The sequence below is a fragment of the Neolamprologus multifasciatus genome, chromosome 2, assembly GCF_963576455.1.
Source record: "Neolamprologus multifasciatus chromosome 2, fNeoMul1.2, whole genome shotgun sequence".
NCBI lineage: Eukaryota > Metazoa > Chordata > Actinopteri > Cichliformes > Cichlidae > Neolamprologus > Neolamprologus multifasciatus.
The window spans coordinates 4,327,984-4,350,702 of NC_140440.1; the positions used below are offsets into that span (position 1 = coordinate 4,327,984).

General features: G+C 41.4%; 2 long non-coding RNA genes across 2 annotated transcripts in view; one reads left to right on the top strand and one right to left on the bottom strand.

Moving 5' to 3' along the window:
• Positions 1–22,719, bottom strand: part of LOC146523860 (uncharacterized) — a 319,084-nt gene that overhangs the window by 250,306 nt on the left and 46,059 nt on the right. The window lies entirely within an intron of this gene.
• On the top strand, positions 17,612–18,913 carry LOC146523862 (uncharacterized). The gene is made up of 3 exons (XR_014868673.1): positions 17,612–17,833; positions 17,956–18,123; positions 18,361–18,913. It is a non-coding gene; the product is annotated as an uncharacterized LOC146523862 (long non-coding RNA).

The window sequence follows — 22,719 nt, forward strand, 5'->3', positions numbered from 1 at the left end:
GGTGGCATCTGATACCCAACCTGACATATAGACACAGACATACAGGCACACACAGATACAAACATCCATTCCCACCCTCATGCTCTCATATGCACTTACTCCACACTCAACCAACGTGGAGACAGACATAAAGAGACGCTGTACACACAATCACACTCCCCAAGCGTACTCTACGAACCGGGTCTAGGTACCCTTGCCCCTGGAGGGGGGAACTGCACCCAGACCCAGGTTGTGTTACCCTTTTCCCTGCGGTGGGGAGAAGCAGACCGCCCCGACTCCGCAGCAGCAGGGAGGCCCCACATTCCGGATCCCAGTCGGACGGCCAACTCCTCCTCCTAGCCCCCCTGCTCCAGCAGAAAGCAGAGAACGAGGGTGAGAGAAGACTCCTAACCTCCCTCCACCCGCTCATTGTAGTGTTGATGTATGTGTGTTCTAAGGTGCATTTAAAACCCAGGAGGGCATGGAGCTACCTGCCAGAGAGCAGCAGGTAAGCGCATAGTCCCTCCTGCTAGCCCTCAATGTCTACGTGTATTTAAAATTGAGAGGTGGGCAACGACGCCGGGGGTGAGGTGTACACCCTGATGGTAATTGGGATTCCGTGTAGCGTGCCCACCCCCAAGATCCTATATGTATGTGTAATGAGAGTGTGAGTAATGTGAATGTCTAAGTTGCGGGATAAAATTGAGGCAGAGGCAGCCAGAAGGGGACAGAGGGGGGGGGGGGGGGGGGGGTGGTTACCTCCTCTGCACCCTGGTGACACACCCCTACTCCAAGGCCCTGCATGTGTGGGTGGTTGTGGTGGAGCGGGAAGAGGGAGGCAGCTGGAGATGGGGAGGGAAGGAAGGGAGGGGCAAGTGACCCCTCCCTGGGGCCAGCTCCCCCGCTGACCCCAGTAGGCACCCCCATACTCCGCGACCCGCCAGGGAAGGGGGGCCCAGGCCCATCCGAACCGGGGCCCAGCACAGCGGCGCCGCCCGGCCAGGCTACCAGGTCAGTAACCCCCGTCCGTCAGCACAGACCCTCCCCTAGCCCCGCTGCACGTAGCCACGAAGAAGCCGTCACCTAAGAGCCAACAGAGCCCCTAATTGGCCATGACCGCTACCCCGGGTTGAGCCCCCCAAGGAAGATGCTCCCGGGGAACCCCCCGACGCCCTAAGCCCAACCCTACCCCCACACCAATCACAACAGTGAAGGCGAGACCAAAATATGACCCCCCACCCCCACTAGGTGATGGAGCTGATCAGAGGAGCCCAGAGCGATTGATCTGATGTGGTAGCAGAGGCTGTATCAAGACTAATGTAATCTAATAGATAATTTCTATATTGGTTAGAATTAAGATTGTTTTTATTTTTCCAGTTCATGAGGACTGTTTTCTTGGCTATGCATAGGGCAGTGAAAACCATATGGGCTATATTCTTTTCTGAAGTGACATTATCTAAGCTGCCCAACAAACACACTAAGGGGGAAGTTGGAATGTTACATTTCAGACACTTTGATAAGTCTTCACATATCTCGCGCCAAAACTTCTGAACTGGTGGACAGAACCAAAGAGCGTGGATATAATTGTCCGGTGAATTGGTTTGGCAGTGTGAGCAGTTGTTGGTAGATGCAAAGCCCATCTTGAACATCCGATGACCTGTATAGTGCACTCTATGTAGTATTTTGTATTGAATTAATTGAAGACTGGGATTTCTGATTAGATGAAAGGTTTTTAAGCAAATCTGAGACCAGAAGTTTTGGTCTAAGTTAACTGATAAATCCGCTTCCCATTTTGCAATAGGAAGTGATATTGATTCATCTGTTTTAGAAAGCATTCTGTATATTTTGGATAGTAATTTAGAAGTTTAGAAGTTTAGAAGATTTTCACACAAATATTCTTCACCATTTTACCACAAGACGCTCAGTTTCCATCAGTCAACTTCCAAATTTCTTTGTTTTAATACGTATATTCCTTTCAGAGGGCAGCATAAAACTCCTTCTACTCTCAGTGAAGTGAACCTGTGTGGTCCAAAAGAGACGTTATATAGAATTTTTCAGAAAAATGTATTATATGTCAACTGCAACAACTTAGTGCAGCGGTCTGGTAAGCATCCAAGAATAGCCAAAGTCTTGTAATGAGTTTACCATCAGTTTACCAGGACATTATGGACATTTCAATTTGGGTTATAAAAAGAAACTTTATAAAAAAAAATGCTGGCCGACAGAAAAGAAGCAAAGCGGCACATTGTGCCACACAAAAGCAGCTCTGTTAGCTTCTGTAGTCTGGCCGGTGTGATGCAGTCGGCCACTGGCAATGGGCTGCTGGGAAATGGGACGTTTACCAGCAGGACTTGTTGTTATGCACACACGCAACAGATTCATGGATGGACTGGATCCCGTTAACAGGGAACGTTTCATATTTATACATGTGGGAGAGTGACCACAATACATAAACCAGGACTTTGTAAGCATTAAAAAAAATTTAAAATCACAGTAGGGCACAGTTCACAAATCAAGTCATTCTCAGCTTGTTAAAAACTGTGGAACAGCAAGCAGAACCAACCACTTTCCTCCAAAGAAAGCTCTTATGGTTCATTAAGTTCCTGCAGAGGAAAAAGCAGCTTTAGAGGCAGCAGAAGATCCAGCACAGTAAGTCTTTGTTTCTGGATATCGAGTCTTTTTGTTGTCTATAAAATGTTTTTTAATTCAGTCTGATGAAATCTGAAAGACCTCACCCAGCTCTAACCTCATACGTCACACTCTTCCCAACAGCTTTATCTCACTCCTGTCACCTTCTCCACCTCCATCATCTTTATCACCAACTCCTTCATGCTACCTCCTCTGTGACCTATTCCTACACCCTCCTCCAGCAAATCACCTCTCCTTTAGCTCTTCATCACCAGCTTTGTTTCTTCTGTGGTTGGTCTTTAATCACATGGTTAGTGGGTTTAAACCAGCTGTAGCTCTGTCACCGTGTGTACGAATGTGTCATTTGTAAAAACAAGGATACACCGTTCACCCTTGCCAGCCTCCTAATTCCTCACACCAGATATCCTTCCTTCTCCCACTTCGTCATCTCACATCTTACTCTTAAATTTTCACTGTGCTCAATAAATTGCTTTGTTTCTGCTTATTATCCTCGTCTGTGTGGCACATTAACACCTGCATATGCAGCAGGCAGTTTATAGCATTCACAGTATTCAGGTGTTTTTTCTCCTGCTGAGTTTCAGTGGCTCATTGCTATATGTGGAGGTGAGGAGTGTCAGCTGTGGGTGGAGCAGTGGGCGGGATTTATTAAGCTGGAGGAGGCATGAATCCATCTGTCAGATAGACCTCAAACCTCTCTTTTAATAGCTCCATCATCAGACGCTGCCAGCAGCTCTAATTGGCAGAAAGTGGGAGTTGATGGTATTAAAATGGCTGCCGTGCTGTTCACCTCCATGACTGCAGCCTGTCAGTTACATGGGAGGCTAAGTGAACATGGACGAGAGAGGCAGAGAGAGTGGGAGGGAGAGAGAGAGGCGCTGAGTTGAAGAGGTGCAGAGTTGGACACACGGAGAGCTTTATTTTCAGTGTTTGCTATTACTGCTTTTAACAAGACCTGGAATTCAGAATGTATTATAGCACTGCCAATACCAGTGGAACCAATCTGGCACCAATTAATGAAGCAATTAATGACAATTACTGCTAATTATTAGCTAACTGTTTTCTATTTAAATCAAGTAAACAGAGAATTTCCATTTCAAGTTCCCCCTGGGTCCAAAACTATTTGGATTTCTCAAACACAAAGACGACACAGAGAGATGAAATGGTAAAATTCTCATTTTCAGAAGCCATGCCGAACCCAAGGGTTTCACATTCTCTAGGATCGTTAAAAAGCCGGCTAAAAGGATAAAAGAAGGAAGAAAAAACCCATGGTTAAAAAGGGTTAAAAACATGTGCTTTATGACTTTTTTACACTTGCATGTTTTATTAAAGAAAGAAAAAAAAATCATCACCTAGTAATGCAAAAAATGTAAACCTGCAGCATTGTTTTATTTCCTTGCAGGACACTGCGAGAACGAGATTAAGGCAAGTTATTGCAGGTAGACAAGCTAATCTTAGGGAATATGGACAAGCAAAGAGCACTGGGACTTCTGAAGCTCTTGATGAAGGTATTAGGTTAGCAGGGTTGTTGTAATTATTGAGGCTACATTGTGTTTGGCTGGCAACTGTTGTGATCGTGTGAAGAAACCTCCGGCAGAAACAGGCTCAGGGAGGGGCGGGGCCATCTGCTGCCACCGGTTGGGGTGAGAGAAGGAAGACAGGATAAAAGACATGCTGTGGAAGAGAGACAGAGGTTAAAAACAAGTGAGATTCAGCAGAGAGGCCTATTAACACATGTTGAGTGAGAAGGGTGACTGAAAAGGAAATACTCAGTGCATCATGGGAATCCCTCAGCAGTTTACACCTATTGCAGCATAACTAAGGGAGGATTCAGGGTCACCTGATCCAGCCCTAACTATATGCTTTATCAAAAAGGAAAGTTTTAGGCCTAATCTTAACAGTAGAGATTGTGTCTGTCTCTGTCTAATTCAACTACATGTCTGCATTTGCAGTGTTTATATAACATACTTTTTTTGTTTGGAGTATTATTGCTGTTGAGCTAAGGCAGGGGTACAGCAACAAAAGTAGGACTTCTATAAATCCATCTGATTGACTCAATTTGAGAAGTTAAATGAAGTTTTAGATTTCAGATTCCTTTTAGAGAGCCGAATGGTGGCTATTAACAATGCAACAAACATAAAAAATGCTGCTTGAGATGCATTTATACTGAAGATGAGAAAGTATTTTCTAAATGTTTCATTATATTTGTGATTTGTGCAACTGAAAATTGTTAACAGAATTTAAAAATCTGTGAATCCTGCCTATACGTAATTTTATACTTATTTGAATATAAATACTTTTCTATTTGTAAAGAATTAATTTTACACTATTGTTACACTTCAATTAAATTTATATAATCTTCACATGTGACTGCAGTAACAGATAGATGGTGGCAGTGATGGCTTTAGTTTGAAAAGCTACTTCTGTGCCCAGTAAAAACTTACTAAGTCCCATGCAGTTCAAAAGAGCATGCTACAACAGAAGAGCACATAATACGTACATAATAACAAGTACATAATATGACCAGCACAGTATACCCTGTGTTAGGGATGGGAATCCAGAACCGGTACTGGTTCTTTAGAGAACCGGTTCCCAGATCGTAAGTCTGCCTGTTTATCGATCCCTCTTATAGGTTCTTGAACTCTCGCTACATTCAGCTGGTTTCAGTTTGTGTTTCAGAGGAGCGAAATAGTGGCGCAGTCTCCAGTGTGGACATTACCTTTATTTTTATTGCATAAAAGGATGAGAGCACGATGGTAAAGTGGAGACTGCTGCAGGACAGAAACAGCAGCATTATACATTATAGGTCTTTGCAAGCACCTGCACAGATAGCAGGCTAACGCTAAGATAGCCAAGAACCCAGAGTGGTGTTAAAGCGTAAGAGTAAATGCTGACCCCAGACCAGCAACGTGATAAAGTGAGCCGCTGCTGAATTTCAGCAGGGAACAGATGAGCAGTCAGGCTGCGGGTTTCTACCTGTTCATGTTTCTACAGTAGAATCACCATGATGATCGCTTTTAAGTCTCTTTGAGCTGGTTTTTATCTTTGCTTTGTGTTCATACCTAAAGACTAAGAGAAAGATCACGTGTGTCCTCATTGGGGTAGGGATCTGTGTTTGTGCGTGGGGCTGTACCCTCAGGTTTATATTGTTAAATCATCATTATTAGACAGTGTGTTTCAGAACATTTTACAGATTAACATGAAAGTAGCGTAACAAGTAGTCTAATGAATGTCTTTAACCTGGGTGTAATTAAGTAACGTACTGCATTACATATAAGAAAAGTGTTCTGTGTAATATGTGCAGTAATTACTTTTTTGAGCAATGACCCAACACTGATCCCAACAAAGATGGGGAACAGCTCCAATGTGCACAAACATGTAATTAATTTGCATGAATGTAATGTCTTTGATATGCTGCGTAGACATAGTGGTGAGCCAATAAGAATTGATAAGAAATCGGATTTGCTAAATTCCCGGTCCAGTAGATAGATGGTGTCTTGTTTTGACAAAACGTTTGAATTTTTGGACTCCCGTACCTCCTGAGCCAGGTGCTTACAGCATCCGGTACCTCCGATGACCTCGCATAAAAGTACTAACCAGGTCGACCGTGTTTAGCTTCTGACATCAGACAAGTTTGGGCGTGCTCAAAGTGGTATGGCCATAAGCCAGTGGCTTCCAATCTCAATCCAAACATATAATTGGTACATTAATTGTTCATTCTTAATTGGCTGCAATGTGTGTGGTTGTCTGTCTTTCAAATAGACTGGCAAGCTGTCCAGGAAGGGCTGGGCTTGGTTCCAGGCCCTTGCGACCCAACACTGGACAGATGGTTAAGAAAATGGAAGGATGGGTAATGAAAAAAGATTCAAAATCTCATCCTGAGGTTGTTATGCTTTGATTTCGGTCTCATGTTTCTTAAACTACAAATCAACATAAATAAAGAAAAGAGCGTCATCTTATCCCACTCTCCTCTGTTCAGGGTGTGCTTGCAGAAGCTACACCCAACCGATGTTAAGAATTTGTGGAATGTGTCAAGAAACATCTCTGCCTTGAGGGGGCACCAGCAGAAATGACTATTCCAATACAACCCCGCTGCTGTGCAGATTTTCCTAATAAATCATATCGGATGCAGAGTCCAGCTGAGAGCCGGGAGGGAGGGTGCCAACAGAATCCCTGCTGTTCAGTCAGGACAAAAATGCCCTGATCCTCCCATGAGCTGGTTGCCTTAGTGATTATGTCTCGCCCTCAGACTGGCAGGAAATCAGAAGTGCCCGAAGGCATCATTCTGACCTCTGTTACTGCAGATCAGAGCTGCATGGACATGGACCCAAAGTGTGTCTAATTGCACTAAAGGGGGAAATCTGACAAGCAAGTCTGTGGTTAATGGCTGCCAGTGACTGATGCTCCCTTCACGCTGCCCTGAAGTGAGCACTCAGCCGGCCACTTCCTGTTTGTAATCGGATAAGCAGCAGACTCAACCTGGATGGATGGAAACCCTCGCTGAGAATCTGATTCTTTGCACTGCAGAGCCAGCATGCGAGGATATTTATTTCATGGTTTTCACATGAGTTTTATAATGAGATTTAGCAGCTGTTACAGGAACCTCTATCTCTTTAGGCTGGCCCTTCTGTATTGTATCATAAAGGAGGCTCACCTGGAGCTTACCTCCAAAGCACCTTTGCACCCTATTTACTTTTGATGCAATAGTACAGAAATCCAACCGATCAGACCTCACAGCGGCAACAATAAATATTCATAGAAATGTAGCAGCCGCTCCTTTACTCATAAAATATATTTTCCCCCAAAATTTACAGCTTCCTACTCAATAATACCATTAAGCAGAAAAAAAGATTTATTTCTGTTTTACACACACACACTTTACATAGCTTGGAGTGTTGCCAAACAGTGACTGTATTGAGTTGTGATACTTATTTATGAAGAAGTTTAAATTATAATATGTGCAAATTTATGGAGAACAAAATGGGATTTAGATGCAGATTGTATAAAAATGTGTCCCCAATTTGCAGTCTTTTGTTTTAGCTGCTCAGCTGTGATAAAAATCATGGAGTAATGGAGCTGTTTTAAATATACACACTAGAAGATTAGCATACAGTAACTTGATGTTTCAACCGTGGACTAAAAACACTGTCTTTGTCTATTTTTTTTTCTTGGTTTGCTTAATTTCCTTCTTCTCTTTCAGCATTTAGTGGCTCCTGCTCTCTATTACATTCAAGGCAAAAGCCTTGTTCATAAAGTGTTTCACACAGCCTGCAAATACTTTATTACCTGACCCAGCCACGCTGAGAGCTTGTTTACAGTACCCCTAACTAAATATCATGTATCCTAACATCTAACCCTATCCTACCAGAATATGTAGTTATTTATTTTTAACATTGTGATTGTTTTCCCCAAATATCAGCAACAGTGGACTGAAATACATAGAAAAGAGCAAAAGAAAGACAAATAAGCTTTGAAGGAAGAGTTGGGCCTTATTTTACCCCCCATGTGTCCCAAAGTTGGACCCAAAGTGGGATGTTGGGTACTGATAAAGTTTTTAAAAATACATTCTAAGAGATTTACACCAAAAACAAATTGCTTTTTTTGTTTAGGCTGTATGGAATACAGTTTAGGAGTACAGTTACCTTCTATCACATTCTGACTGGTTTAAGCAACTCGTGTTAGTATCTTGTCTGTCAGAATGATGTAAACATGATATTTGATAAAACAAATACTTTTGGATCACTGGCTGGGGGTCAGTCTACACAATGCAACATGTTCCTGTTGTAAAAGTGAAAGTGGCAAGAGCGGAGCACTTGCTGCTAATGTGCATCAGTGAATAATGACGTGAAGCAGGAGCTCTAAAATGATGTGCTCCTGTTATCGTGTACGCTGTAATCCATCCCGGCTGTGGCTGTCAGCCAATCCAAGGAAGCGGGGTGCACGAGTGGGGCAGGTGAGCGGATGCAGTTCGTGTCAGCTGTACTCGGTCACTTTGACAAACATGTGCTTCAATTAGAAAAGCCATTAATTTAAATTTCAGCTGTGATCTCGCCTCACATCTCCGCCTTCTGCTGCACAATGGCTGACTTTGTTCATTTTGTGGTTGGCCGACTTCAAGTAATAGAGGTCTTGCATACAATCTGCAAGGATTTTTTTAAGCATGCGTGTGTTAAAATAGCTTTGCTATTCAGGGGCTGTTGAGCTTCCAACAGAGTAGTGTGTCAGCAGACCTGGGATGTAAAAGCTAGAGCAGTTCAGGCTGCAAGGAGTGTCCTGCTCAGTGTGCCTTAATAACTTTAATGTCCGTCCTCTTAGTGTCAACTTTTGCTACACGATGACCACCAGCAGCTTCTAACAGCTGCTAAACACTGTTTAACATCACTGTAAAATGATTACGCTTTGAAAGCTACCTGACAGGATGACTGTCTCTGTGATTGTGTTCTTTCTCATGATTCATATTTATTAAAACACATCTTTTTCAACTGAAAAGTCTTTTAGGACTTTTGCCCTCTACCTGAAATCCAGTGGTAGGGACAAGAGGAGAGAGAGAGAGAGAGAGAGAGAGAGAGAGAGAGAGAGATGAGACATGACTAAAATGGTAACAAATCATATTAATCATTTTATCCCTAAATGAGTTTTTTTCTTCACCTGTTATAAGAAGACCGATGTTCCATTCTTCAGCCCTGTCGCCAACACAATAAATTTAAATACATCTAATTTACAGCCGCAAATGTGTTTAGAGGAAAAGCCGCTTCAATTATGTTTTTATCATCATAATGAGAAAACTTTGTTAATGGATGTATCTGCAAGTGGCAAAATGTTCACCAACAATATGCTGCATTTCATCGGTTTAGCTGCCTGATAAATAAAACTTTGAATATGTGATCTTTTGGCAGCGGTGGTGCTGTGAAGGTTAGCTGCCAGTTAGTGCATTTTGTCAACAACTCTCACAACTTCAGAAAGAAAAACATGAGTATGTGCGTGTGTGCATGCGTGCATGTGTGTGTTTTGTTGGTATAATCTCCCGCCTTCATCTCTGGCCACCCTGTCTCTAAAGCGAATCAGAGCTTTCACAATGGGACAATCATCAGTGAGGAAAACCTGTCGCCCAGCAATCAAAAGCTTTGGATGATCCTTCTCTCCACAATCACTCACTTTTATCTTACCCTCATTTGTCGGCGTTCAGAGGAGAGTAAACATGTTCATGCCCTGCAGCAGCTTCTGTTTTTCTCCTCTCTGTAAGTTCAGCTGAAATCTGTTGCCCGCTGCCTTGAATTCAGCTGAGCAGTAATAATCAGCAGCAGACGATCCTAATTACAGAGCAGCGAGTGTCTGGCTGCAGCTGAGGTCAGAGGCCAAGCGCAGCATATTAAAGCCATTGTTCTCCCAATGATCCTGCCGGCCTCCCGAGGCTCTCTAAACTAAGTGAACTACTTGCAGTCAGAAACTTGCGAGTGGACTTTTGTCTCCCCAGAGTTGGAGTTAATGGGAAAAGGAAACTGAACTTTTCTCTGAAGCTTAACTGTTTAACTTGGAGCTGCTCGCTGCTGTGCGCGTTCCACACCACAGAGCCTTTTCTTTTCCCTTTCATTTTGTTTTCTTCAGAGGTTTGGATCCCCCAGCTTCCTCGTCGTACCTCGCCACCCCCGGAGAGCAATCCGGGCCTCGGCCTTATCTTTGGGAGGCACATTTTCCCGAGGGAAATCTCCCAGCCTCCACCTTGGGTTCTGCACTTAAGTGATGAACAAGTGAACATGGACGGTCTTTGTCTGCTCGCCGCTAATCAGCGAGGCAGAGCGCTGCCGCTGCTGCCATCTGGCCTCGCTGCACTACCTGCATCGCTAACATCCCTCCTCCTTCACTCTTTCCTTGTCTCCCTCTTCCTCTATCCCTCCATCAAAAAACTTTAAAATGTCCTATTAAAGTTGTGACGAAAAGGAGAGTCCTGCATTCAGCACTTTTGCTAGTTAAGTATCAGAAGTGAAAGTCCTCACTGTGCCAAAGCTTGTGTGCAGACTGGATTTGTTGCTGGGGAATCTTTCAGGTTTTTACTTTATTATATTAAAGCCATGTCATCAATATTCAATATAAATCTAATTTTGTAATTTATTTTCAGTGTATCTTACTAGTGAAAAGTAGTGTAACCCTGTTCTTTTCTGTTTAAATGCTGTATGTATTTTTCTATGACAAACAATAAAGTTGTATTATAGTCTAATATTATAAGTATTATAAACTAATAGAGCTGATTATACATCAACCTCCTTACCTACAATATCAAAAAAGTAAAGGAAAACATCAAAGATTTAGAGGACTTAAAGTAAAACTAACTTGCTGTAATGTAACTAACCGATGCAAAGTTACCTCCAACAAGAATGTCTCTGCTTCAGCCAATCAAAAAGCTTTAATATTCAGCCCATCAATTTTGTCTGCTTTGTCCTTTAAGTATATGTGACAGTTTTAAGCATGCCTCATATTTTCCATCTCCTTGCGCTTGTGCCTCTGTGATACACACAGCTGTGAGTTTCATTTTCAGGAAAGTGAACCAAGTAACTAATCTGGTGAGCGAGGTGAAAGGTGAACAGAGATTGTGTTGTTGTGACAAATAAAACGTGTTTCCAGTGTTCTGTTACACCAATCCCAGAACTGTAATTCAGGCTGGTTCCTGTCACCTCAGGACTTCACAGTAGAGCTCCCTGGTGAAAATCCAACCACGGGATGACAAACTGCTCACCCTTTAGGGTTTGGAAACAGGACTTTTCCACTAAAAAATGGGCTCCTGTTTTTTATTAGCAGGGATGATTCTGTGCACAAAGGCTTGGTCAGTGTGAAGATTTTGTGATTGCTAAATCTGATGTCCAAGATGATGTGGAAAAGTGCAAGTGATGAGAACAGGACTTCTGGGAAGTGGCCCAGAGATGTAGAGGAATGTTGACCTGAGTATCTTGAAACCTAATAAATTGTTTACCTCGCAATTACATTTGTCTACCTTATTTTTGGAAACATTTGCTGATTTGCTGGTGGAATCAAAAGAATAGACATGTGTGGCATTTTCAAAATGTTTTGAACAATAGCAGAACTCTGTTTGGGATTTTAATAGTTGGTGTATTTCAGTCAAAGGATAAAAGAAGACAGAAGAGTAAATCATGCATGTGTGGAAGGCAGTGCAGTGTGCAGCTACATATGTTCTATATATTTAAATAAAATGAAGAACAACGTCTCGATCTGTGAATTACTTCATACAGAGCCCCAATTCAGGTCAACACAGTGTTTGCTGTTGCTGTTGCATTTAAGTTCTTGAAGTCAGCTTTTTTATACACTTTCTCTGTGATCACAGCAGTTCATAACTGGTTCAGAAACACTGGTTTGAGATCAGGACGCCTCCATTCTTTGCCTAATAAAGCTTATTAAACTGCGCTCATTAAACGGCCGTTGATCTGCAGTGGTCATTTGGCTCTCTCTGTGACAGGAGTCAGCTCTATTCGTCAGCAAGATTGTAATCAGAGTCCAGAAGGAGAACATATCAGAACTGTTCTCCTACTGCTGAATATGTAAAGCCTTATTGAAGCTATGCTCCAGCAATTTCTCTTAATTACTGGAATAATCAGATTGAAGGAAAGGAGAGGCTTCACTTATTGGATTAGCTGAGACGATCTTCTAACGCAAACCATCTCCTCGTCTCTTATCTGCCTTGCTCTTTTCAGCTCAGTGAGATTCAATCAGCTTTATTGGCACAAGAAATTTCAAACAATATGTACAACGCAAGGAAGTGCAATAGAGATAATTACAAATAATTTAAATATCAATATTAACAGGCACCATGATTACATTGAGAAAGAAATTAAAAAGCCTAAGAAAATAAAGACCACTGTTTCATGTACTGGGTAGACATATTAAAAATTATTAAACCAATAATTATGAGCAGTGTGCGATTAATTGGTTTAAAATAGAGTATTTTAAAGTATTTTTCCCTGTTTTTGCATTCCAGGGAACTTATTGCAAAGTGCATGATCAGAATCTATACCAGCAATATATGTGCACACAATATGCTGTTAAAAATGACAGTTACCCTAAAAAGTGGGTATGTGACTAAGCTTCACATAAACACTGATATTTAACCATAAATGTTTATTGCAAAGTGTCAAATGTAATGAAATGCGCTGGAATGCTTATTACTGGTTGTTCAACTCACATGATGTTCTAGCAGTGCCAGTACACCCACCATGCAGTGTTAGGCAAAAGTATCACTGCAGTATTTATATTTATATGATGATAGAAACCTGTTATAATCTTGGCAGTATCGGGTTGTCATGATAATTGTTTTTGTTTGGTCTGCCTACGTCAGTCCACAATCACAGCTGAAGAAATGTCTAAAAACAAGGTGGGAAACTTTTGCCAGCAGTAGATATCAGCTTAAACAAATCATGGAGCACAAGCCAAGTTTACTGTGTCATTAAACAGTAGTTAATGATGCCACACAGACACACACACACATGCATACTGGTAAATGTGATGAGCGATATACTGTTTAAAGAGGACATGAAACACTAAACATATAGAGGCGTATTTACATCATGAGCGCTGCTCTCCCTGCTTGTAAAGCTGGATTTAAGAAATAAGTGCTTACAGTTTAAGTTTTGGGAACATATGTAGCGCCATCTTCTGTCAGTACAAAACATTGCGTCATGTGGTTGGTTGGTTGGTGGCAGCTAGAGGCTAACATTAGTTATGTTAGCTAACTAGTGGCTAAATCTAAAAAACTGTTTTGTGCTGCCCCTGGCTGCAACTATGCGTTTTATGTTGAGAAATTATAATATAATTCCCACTCTCTGTCTCTTGAGCAGTAATTGGTTGTTTGCTATTTGGCTAGCTGCACTCAAAAGGGAAAATCCAGCTGTTAGCCATAATGCTCGGGTTTGTAAAGCACTTTATAAATGAGGAATGTGTGGAGGAGAGCCTGTTTGAGTTACCAGACCAACAAGCTTTAGTCCACACTCCAGCTTTCCCTCACCAGCCAGGTGTACCAAGCCATGCAATCAGCTGGGAAAGCTCACCACATTGCTCCTTCGTGTTTCTTTAAAGTAGCTTTTGGATGCTTGCTTTTTGCTACGTTTACACCAATCAGGTCGTGACATTATGACCACTGACAAGTGCAGTGAATAACACCGATTATGTCTTTATCGTGGAACCTGTTAGGGAGCAAGTCATCATTTTGTCCTCAAAGTTCATGTTAGAAGCAGGAAAAATGGGCAAGCGTAAGGATTTGAGCAATTTTGACAAAAGGCCAAATTATGATGGCTGGACGACTAGGTCAGGGAACCTCCAAAACTCCTTCTCTTGTGAGGTGTTCTCAGTATGAGGTGGTCAGTATCTATTAAAAGTGGTCCCAAAGAATATTCCTAGAATAATTATGCATAATACTCGACGACTCAGATCATAAACCATATGATTTTGAAGCTGGTATTGACCCTGAAAGGAATGTGCTTAATACAATTAATGTCACATGTGAATATTATACAGAGGAGCAATTCAGGGATAATGATGAAATAGCTAATACATTTTCACTAATTCATTTTAATTACAGAAGTCTTTATAGAAGTTTTGCTTCGATAAAAGATTATGTATTATGTATAGTTTGAGAGGCAAGTTCCAAATAATTGCTTTATCTGAAACATGGTTAGATGAGACTAGGGGTTGTCATTTCTATATTGATGGGTACGATTTATACTTTGTAAATAGAACTAAGAAGAACACTGTAAACCCGAATGTTCAAAGTAATTAAATAGATTAAGTAGTGTATACTCAAAGTCTTTAAAAAGTTCTGTTAACTTAAATATGTCAAGTTCGTGTAACATGTTCTTCTTTTTGAGTAAATGGAACTAATAATTTTTGATTGAATTTAACTATTTCTATATTAAGTAAGCATCACTTAAAATCATAACTTAAGCACAACGTAACACAGTTAAGTTAGGACATATAAGAATGGTAAAGTCCTGTTATTTTTGTTGTTTCAAGTAGGTAGGATTTAATGATAAACTTAATTTATGTAGCACATGCTAAAATACAATAAAATCTCAAAGTGTTTCACCAAATAAGTAAAATCAAATTGTCTTAAATGCACTAGTGGAAGACAAAATGTATTTATTTTAATATTCATTGTCTTATCAATGTATCCTATATATATTTTTTTTATTTTTTCCGTAAGTGTTGAGCAGCTGCAGGAATCAATTTTTATTCCGAGTTAATCTCTGATTCACCCTCCGAAGTGGAAGGCGGCGCTAATGAGCATTATACACTGATCGTTTACCGCTATTTGGAAAAAAATACGAAACACAGAAGAAGTAAAGGTATATGGGCGGGAAACAGCACCAAAGAGGCAACACAGATGACTGGAGAAAGTTGGACCTAAAGGCAGCAACTAGCATCACTAGACTTACAGTAAGTTTTCAATGTTGATATTAGTTTATTGTTAAAATACGAATATTTAGTTGTATTTTGGGTGCGTGTCGAAAAGAATAGCAGAAATGTCGGTCTGTGTTTTTTATGTGCTTTGCTGCTCTCCCCGAAGGAAACTTTGCGCTTGCAGAGCTAGCATTAAGTTGTTGCAATGAGGGTCGCAGACTTGTTCTAGAGGTGGCGCCCGGTCGCCTAGTATGAAACAAAGTGTTTTAATCTCTCTAAATTTTGAAACCCCCTCTCATGACTCAGAATAGTTGGGTCCGAACAAGCCCGTTGTCCCTGCAGTTACACAGCGGAGATACCTGTCTGCAGTGAGAGTGCTTTCAAGCCGTTTTCTTGTTAGAAACGCTATATTTTAAACTATATGTGCAAATAAGTGGTGCAGGTGTATTAGGCGTTTGAGCAACGGTCTTGATAGGTGTTTTTTATATATATCAGTCACTTTACGCCCTAGAATGAAAATAGCTAGAAAATAGCATACATTTTCACTGCTATGCAGATGACACCCAGCTCTATCTGTCCATGAAGCCAGATAACACACACCAATTAGTTAAACTGCAGGAATGTCTTAAAGACATAAAGACTTGGATGGCCACTAACTTTCTGCTTCTTAACTCAGATAAAACTGAGGTCATTGTACTCGGCGCTGAAAAGCTTAGAAATATGGTATCTAACCAGATTCTTACTCTGGATGGCATTACCTTGGCCTCCAGTAACACTGTGAGGAACCTTGGAGTCATTTTTGACCAGGATATGTCCTTCAACGCACATATTAAACAAATATGTAAGACTGCGTTCTTCCATTTGCGCAACATCTCTAAAATTAGAAATATCCTGTCTCAGAGTGACGCTGAAAAACTAGTTCATGCATTTATTACTTCCAGGCTAGACTACTGCAATTCATTATTATCAGGATGTCCAAAAAACTCACTGAAAAGCCTTCAGTTAATCCAAAATGCTGCAGCAAGAGTACTGACAGGGACTAGAAAGAGAGAGCATATTTCTCCTGTTTTGGCTTCCCTTCATTGGCTTCCTGTTAAATCCAGAATTGAATTCAAAATCCTGCTCCTCACATACAAGGTCTTAAATAATCAGGCCCCATCTTATCTTAATGACCTTGTAGTACCATATCACCCTATTAGAGCACTTCGCTCTCGCTCTGCAGGCCTACTTGTTGTTCCTAGAGTATTTAAAAGTAGAATGGGAGGGAGAGCCTTCAGTTTTCAGGCCCCTCTTCTGTGGAACCAGCTTCCAGTTTGGATTCGGGAGACAGACACTATCTCTACTTTTAAGATTAGGCTTAAAACTTTCCTTTTTGCTAAAGCATATAGTTAGGGCTGGACCAGGTGACCCTGAATCCTCCCTTAGTTATGCTGCAATAGATGTAGGCTGCCGGGGGATTCCCATGATGCATTGAGTTTTTCCTTTCCAGTCACCTTTCTCACTCACTATGTATTAACAGACCTCTCTGTATTGAATCGTATCTGTTATTAATCTCTGTCTCTCTTCCACAGCATGTCTTTATCCTGTCTTCCTTCTCTCACCCCAACCGGTCGCAGCAGATGGCCGCCCCTCCCTGAGCCTGGTTCTGCCGGAGGTTTCTTCCTGTTAAAAGGGAGTTTTTCCTTCCCACTGTCGCCAAAGTGCTTGCTCATAGGGGGTCATATGATTGTTGGGCTTTTCTCTGTATCTATGAAGCGCCTTGAGGCGACATTTGTTGTGATTTGGCGCTATATAAATAAAATTGAATTGAATTGAATTGAATTGAATGATCGGGAAACTCATCCTTCTAATACACCTGCTCTGATGAGCCACGTTGTTCACAAGCCAGAGTTAGAGGGCCAATGAAAGAGCACGGTGCACACATCTCTCCTCTCACTTTGCCTAATTAGTGGAATCACTTGTCAATCAACTTCTGCCAACCAATCACTAAGGTCCTAAAAAACAAACCTGTCAATCAAAACAACCAGAATCATTCGGAGAGAGAAGTGATGAGGAGCCTGACATTTTTGACATTAACTGTGTATGCACATTAAATAATTTCAAATAACATATGTTTGGGGGAACCTCTCATCAGTAAGGCTTTAGTTTGTAGAAATGGCGTTGTTGTTGATTTAACCATGCCGTTAAAGTTCAAGTGCTGCTGCTTGTCTTCAGTATTGTAATATTTGCTCGATGGCTTTAGTATCTTGACTAGAGATGCATTCACACTTTGGGAATTAAATGAAAAGATCATTAACAGGGAAAAATTATAAATGTATAATTATAATTATATAATTATAATAAGTATTTATAATTTGTCACCGTTTGGATGCTTTTTAATTGTTCATCAGTTTATGCCTTTGGATCTCTCTGTTCCAGCTTTAAGAATTAAGACCGAGTCAAGGAAGAGAACTGGGGATGTGATAAAGATACCAGGTAATTCAATTTGTTTGTGAATTCTTCTACCAATCACCTCTCTCGCTCTCTCTCTCTCTCTCTCTCTCTCTCTCTCTCTCTCTCTCTCTCTCTCTCTCGAGTTGTTTTAAAAACCCCTAAAAAACCAAACTTTCCCCAAGGAAAGGATCCTTCAAGCCTTGACCAGTTGAGGCAAGAAATTGTTGAAGAAGTCAAGAAGGCTGAGAAGAACCTGCCCCTCATTACAAAGTTGATGGAGACCACATTTCCCCTGCGCAGACAAACCATAGTGATGTCCTGCCCACCAGTGAAGGAGCTCTTGGACCTCTGGCCTGCTCTAAAAATGGAGTCTGAGGTAATATGGATCAGCTCTCTTTAAAATGAAAATTGTAATTCTTACTCATGTGGCAGCTTTTTGGTGCTTTATAAAGGTGTGCGAGATTCTTCAAATTGAGCTGTATTGTCCTTCTGCTGTAGTTGTATGCAGAGTTTCAGCGGATTACAAATCAGAACCTGCCCAATACATTCTACGCTGAACTTGACCGCCATCTTCCTCGACTGATGACCTTATTCAGACAGAAGGCATCAAAAACTGGGAAGACAGCAGATGCCCTGGCTGAAATTCTAAGAATTCACGATGAACAGGTAATAATAGATTGTTACACATTTCATAGGTTGAACCAGTGGAACATTGGACAGGTTCAATGATTTAAATGAGCTTTTTGAATTCTGCTATTAGTCCACTTTGTGTTTGCTATTTGTCTGACTGTATTAAAGATGTGAACAGGTTATTTGTGGACATATGTTCTGATTTGACTGTTGTTGTTGTTGTTGTTCAGTAAACTCACCAGTATATACAATTGTGTTTTTATCTGGCAATAGGAAATCCATGATATCCACACCAAGCGCACTACCGTTCTCCACACCCTTCCTGTCTATCTGCGTGAGGATGTCTCTGGATTCTTCAGAACCTGCACTGTGAGTGTCCTTAAGTATCTAACAGATACTACTGTGTATATAAACAGTGCATCAAAGTACAAACATGTATTTTGATGCACTGTTTGGACTTACCATACGGTTTCCATGTATGGTCTTTTCTGTCTCCTCACTACGAATGAACTGAATTGGTGTTTTGTTGAAAGTGATAAGATGTTTAGTAAAACATTTTCCTGTGTATTTCCTTTAGCTTAGTTTCAGTCTATCTCACACCACTTGATTCTCTGGTGAATTAGCTGATTTATGTGTGCAGAACATGGATCTTCTGTTTTTCACCTCTTACAGTGAGACCCAGGTCTCCCTTGTAAAAGAGGTATTGGATCTCAACGGGAGTTGGTAAAATGAGAAATTATATGTCGTCTGTTGTATTTCTTGGGTTAGATTGTGATTAGTATCTCTTTTTCATTCATTCAGGACGAATCTGATGAGTTGGAGCTTGATGGTGACCATGACTTGTCGTGTCATGGTCACTGTCATCAGTGACCATGACACTGTCATCAGTGACCATGACACGACAAGTCCAGTTCACTACCAACCTGTGAAAATCTCTGTCGTCATTGAAAGTGATGCCGTGGTCAGTCTCCCCAGATTTGGTGAAGCCTTCCTGGTAATGTTTGGACTGATCTATGCACTTCACCTCAGCTACCCCAAAGCCCTGACCAACACTTTAGAATTTACTCAAAAGATTTTACTTGGTCTAGAAAGTGGTAAACTGTCACCCAGGTTACAGACCCTCAAGAATGACTTGGTTATGTAGGAACTCATCTGAAAGGATGCAGGGTGAAGCATTATAAAAGGCTAGTTCAAAGTTCTCTCCTTTTATCTAAATAATGCCTCAAAACGTTATTGCATTACCCTACAGGTGTTCAGCCAATAGGTCCAAACTATACAACGTGCCGTTGTTCTCATTAACATAATGCAAAGCAACACTAATGTTTTGTATGTTTTAATGTTTTTCGTAATACTATTTCTAAAACTGCGCAAGATGACCTAAATTTCACTGTTTGATACTGGTAATGTAAAACAAATAGCATTGTAATTCACTCAAATTGCTGCCCTGTTGCCTTATTCAGATATTAGCCAGAGAGCCAAAAGCACATTTTGATATTATTTATTATTATTTGGCATTATTTTTTATTACTCTGACAGTTTTCCTGACTAAACAATTTTTGGTCTACTTATTTTAATTTATAAATGTTTTTGTTAATTATTTTTAATTTATTAATTTTTAAAAAAAAAATTGTATTTAATTTCAACATAATGTGCTAAAAGGGAGCAGACAAGATACTGTTCAATGGCAGATGTTTATGACTTTTGCATATTAAGTTACCGATACTCAGTGTAATTGAGGCAATCAATTGCCTCAAAAATTTTAAGTTTTGGGTCACATGTTTTTAAGTATCAAGTAGTCAACATATTTGACTAACGTGTACTTAAAATAATGACAACAAAAACTAATAAACATGTGAACTTATTCCTTTGAATTTGTAAACTTGAAATTTTAAGTCATATTAACTGCAAATATTTGAGTTGACCGTTCTCAAAAGATACAAGTACCATGTAATCCAAACTTTTATGTTCTGGAAAAATTTGACTTTTGAGTTGATCAACTTTAAAAAATTGAGGCAATCGATTGCCTCAATTTTTTTGAGTTCTGGTAACTTATTCGGGTTTACAGTGAAGGCAGGAGGGGTGGCACTTTTTGTTAACAGTGATTTGAAATGTAAACAAGTTGAATATATGTCTGTGGTTATTGATGACTTAATGGAGTCTGTGACAGTGGAATTGGACATAGAAAGAAGAAGTAATATAATTGTTACTTGTATATACCGGAAACCAGGGTCACAGATTGAGTTATTTACAGACGTAGTAGAAGACTGTACGGTTAAGGGAAATAAGACCTTATGTTTGTGTGGTGATTACAATACTGATCTTTGCAAAGAGGCAAATGATAAGGCCGCATCAGATTTTTTTTGAATTATTATTTGGAAAAGGATTTTATCCTTTAATTATAAAGCCGAGTAGAATAACGGATAAATCAGAAACACTAATTGATCATATTTTTATTAATAGCTTGGAGAGTAACATTATGAGTGGCCTCATCATAAACGATATAAGTGATCACTTCCCAGTCTTTTTTACTTTTGATTTAAATATGAAAAGATAGAAAGAAGTTGGTTTCGAGAGTCATAGAAGGGTAAGAAATAATGAGGCAATTAACAAGTTTAGACAAGATCTCATGGAAGTGGACTGGAAGGAGGTTTATGTTAATGAGGTCAACTTTCTATATGGAGCATTTTTAAATACTTATTTGGCCTTGTATGATAAACATTGTCCATTGGTACCATTTAAGTATAAGAAAAAAAATAAGAACTTGAAACCTTGGCTAACTAAGGGTCTTACAAGTGTGTGTAAAAATAAATATAAATTATATAGGGATTATATACAGAACTAAGAATGCGGAAATGAAATATAAAGTTTATAAAAATAAGTTGGTATTAATATTGAGATAAGCCAAGAAAGACTACTATAATAAACTTTTTCAAGAAAACAAAAACAATATTAAGGGCATTTGGCATATTTTTAAAGACGTGTTGGGTAACAAAAACACACCCTCAGATATGCCTCTTTATTTTATTAAGAATAATCAAGTTGTTGCAATACAGGAGCCACTTATGAGGAAAACATCGAGGGAACAGTTTACCCTGCCCGGGATAGGGTTACCGGGGCCCCGCCCTGGAGCCAGGCCCGAGGAGGATGCCCGAGGGCGAGCGTCTGGTGGCCGGGCGTTAGTCCATGGGGCCCGGCCCGGCACAGCCCAAAAAGGGGACATGGGCCCATCCTCCTGCAGGCCGACCACCCGCAGGAGGCTCCGTAGAGGTTGGGTGCATTGTGTGCCGGGCGGCGGCCAGGAGCGGAGACCCTGGCGGACTGATCCCCGGCTACCAAGACTGGCAATTGGGTCATGGAACGGCACCTCTCTGGTGGGGAAGGAGCCCGAGTTAGTGCGTGAGGTTGAGAGGTACCAGCTAGATATAGTCAGGCTCACCTCTATGCATGGCTTGGGCTCTGGAACAAGTCTCCTGGAGAGGGGCTGGGCTCTGTCTCAGTCTGGAGTTGCCCCTGGTGAGAGGCTGCCGGTATGTTGGGGTTCTTCCCGGTGGATGAGAGGGTTTGTCCCCTGCGCCTTAGGGTCGGGGAACGGGTCCTGACTGTCATCTGCGCTTATGCGCCGAGTGGCAGTTCAGAGTACCGAGCCATTATAGAGTCCCTGGGTGGGGTGCTGGAAGGTGCTCCACCTGGAGACTCTGTTGTCCTACTGGGAGACTTCAATGCTCACGTGGGTAACGACAGCGAGACCTAGAGGGGCGTGATTGGTAAGAACGGCCTCCCTGATCTGAACCAGAGCGGTGTTTTGTTATTGGACTTCTGTGCAAATCACAGTTTTGCTATAACGAACACCTTGTTCGAACATAAGAGTGTCCATAAGTGTACGTGGCACCAGGACACTCTAGGCCACAGTTCGATGATCGGTTTTGTAATCGTATCACCAGACCTGCGACCATATGTGCTGGACACTCGGGTAAAGAGAGGGGCTGAGCTGTCAACTGATCACCACCTGGTGGTGAGTTGGATCATGTGGCAGGGGAGGACGCTGGACATACCTGGTGGACCTAAACGCATAGTGAGGGTGTGCTATGAACGCCTAGCAGAGGCTCCAGTTCGCGAGATCTTCAATGCACACCTCCGGCATAGACTCAACAGCATTCCAAGGGAGAATGGGGACATTGAGTCCAAATGGACCATGTTCAGCATCTCCATTGCCAAAGCTACTGCATTGAGCTGCGGCTGCAAGATGGTTGGTGCCTGTCGTGGTGGTAATCCCTGAACCAAATGGTGGACACCAGAGGTGAAGGGAGCCACCAGGCTGAAGAAGGAGTCCTATCAAGCTTGGTTAGCCTGTGGGACTTCGGAGGCAGCTGACAGATACCGGCAGGCCAAGCGGAATGCAGCTCGGGCAGTAGCTGAAGCAAAAACTCGGGTGTGGGAGGAGTTCGGAGAAGCCCTGGAAAAAGACTTTCAGACTGCCTCAAAGAGATTCTGGCAAACTGTCAGGCGTCTCAGGAGGGGAAAGCAGTGCTCTACCTGCACTGTGTATAGTGCTGGCGGAGCACTGCTGACTTCGACTGAGAAAATTGTCGGGCGGTGGAAGGAATACTTCAATGACCTCCTTAATCCCACTGA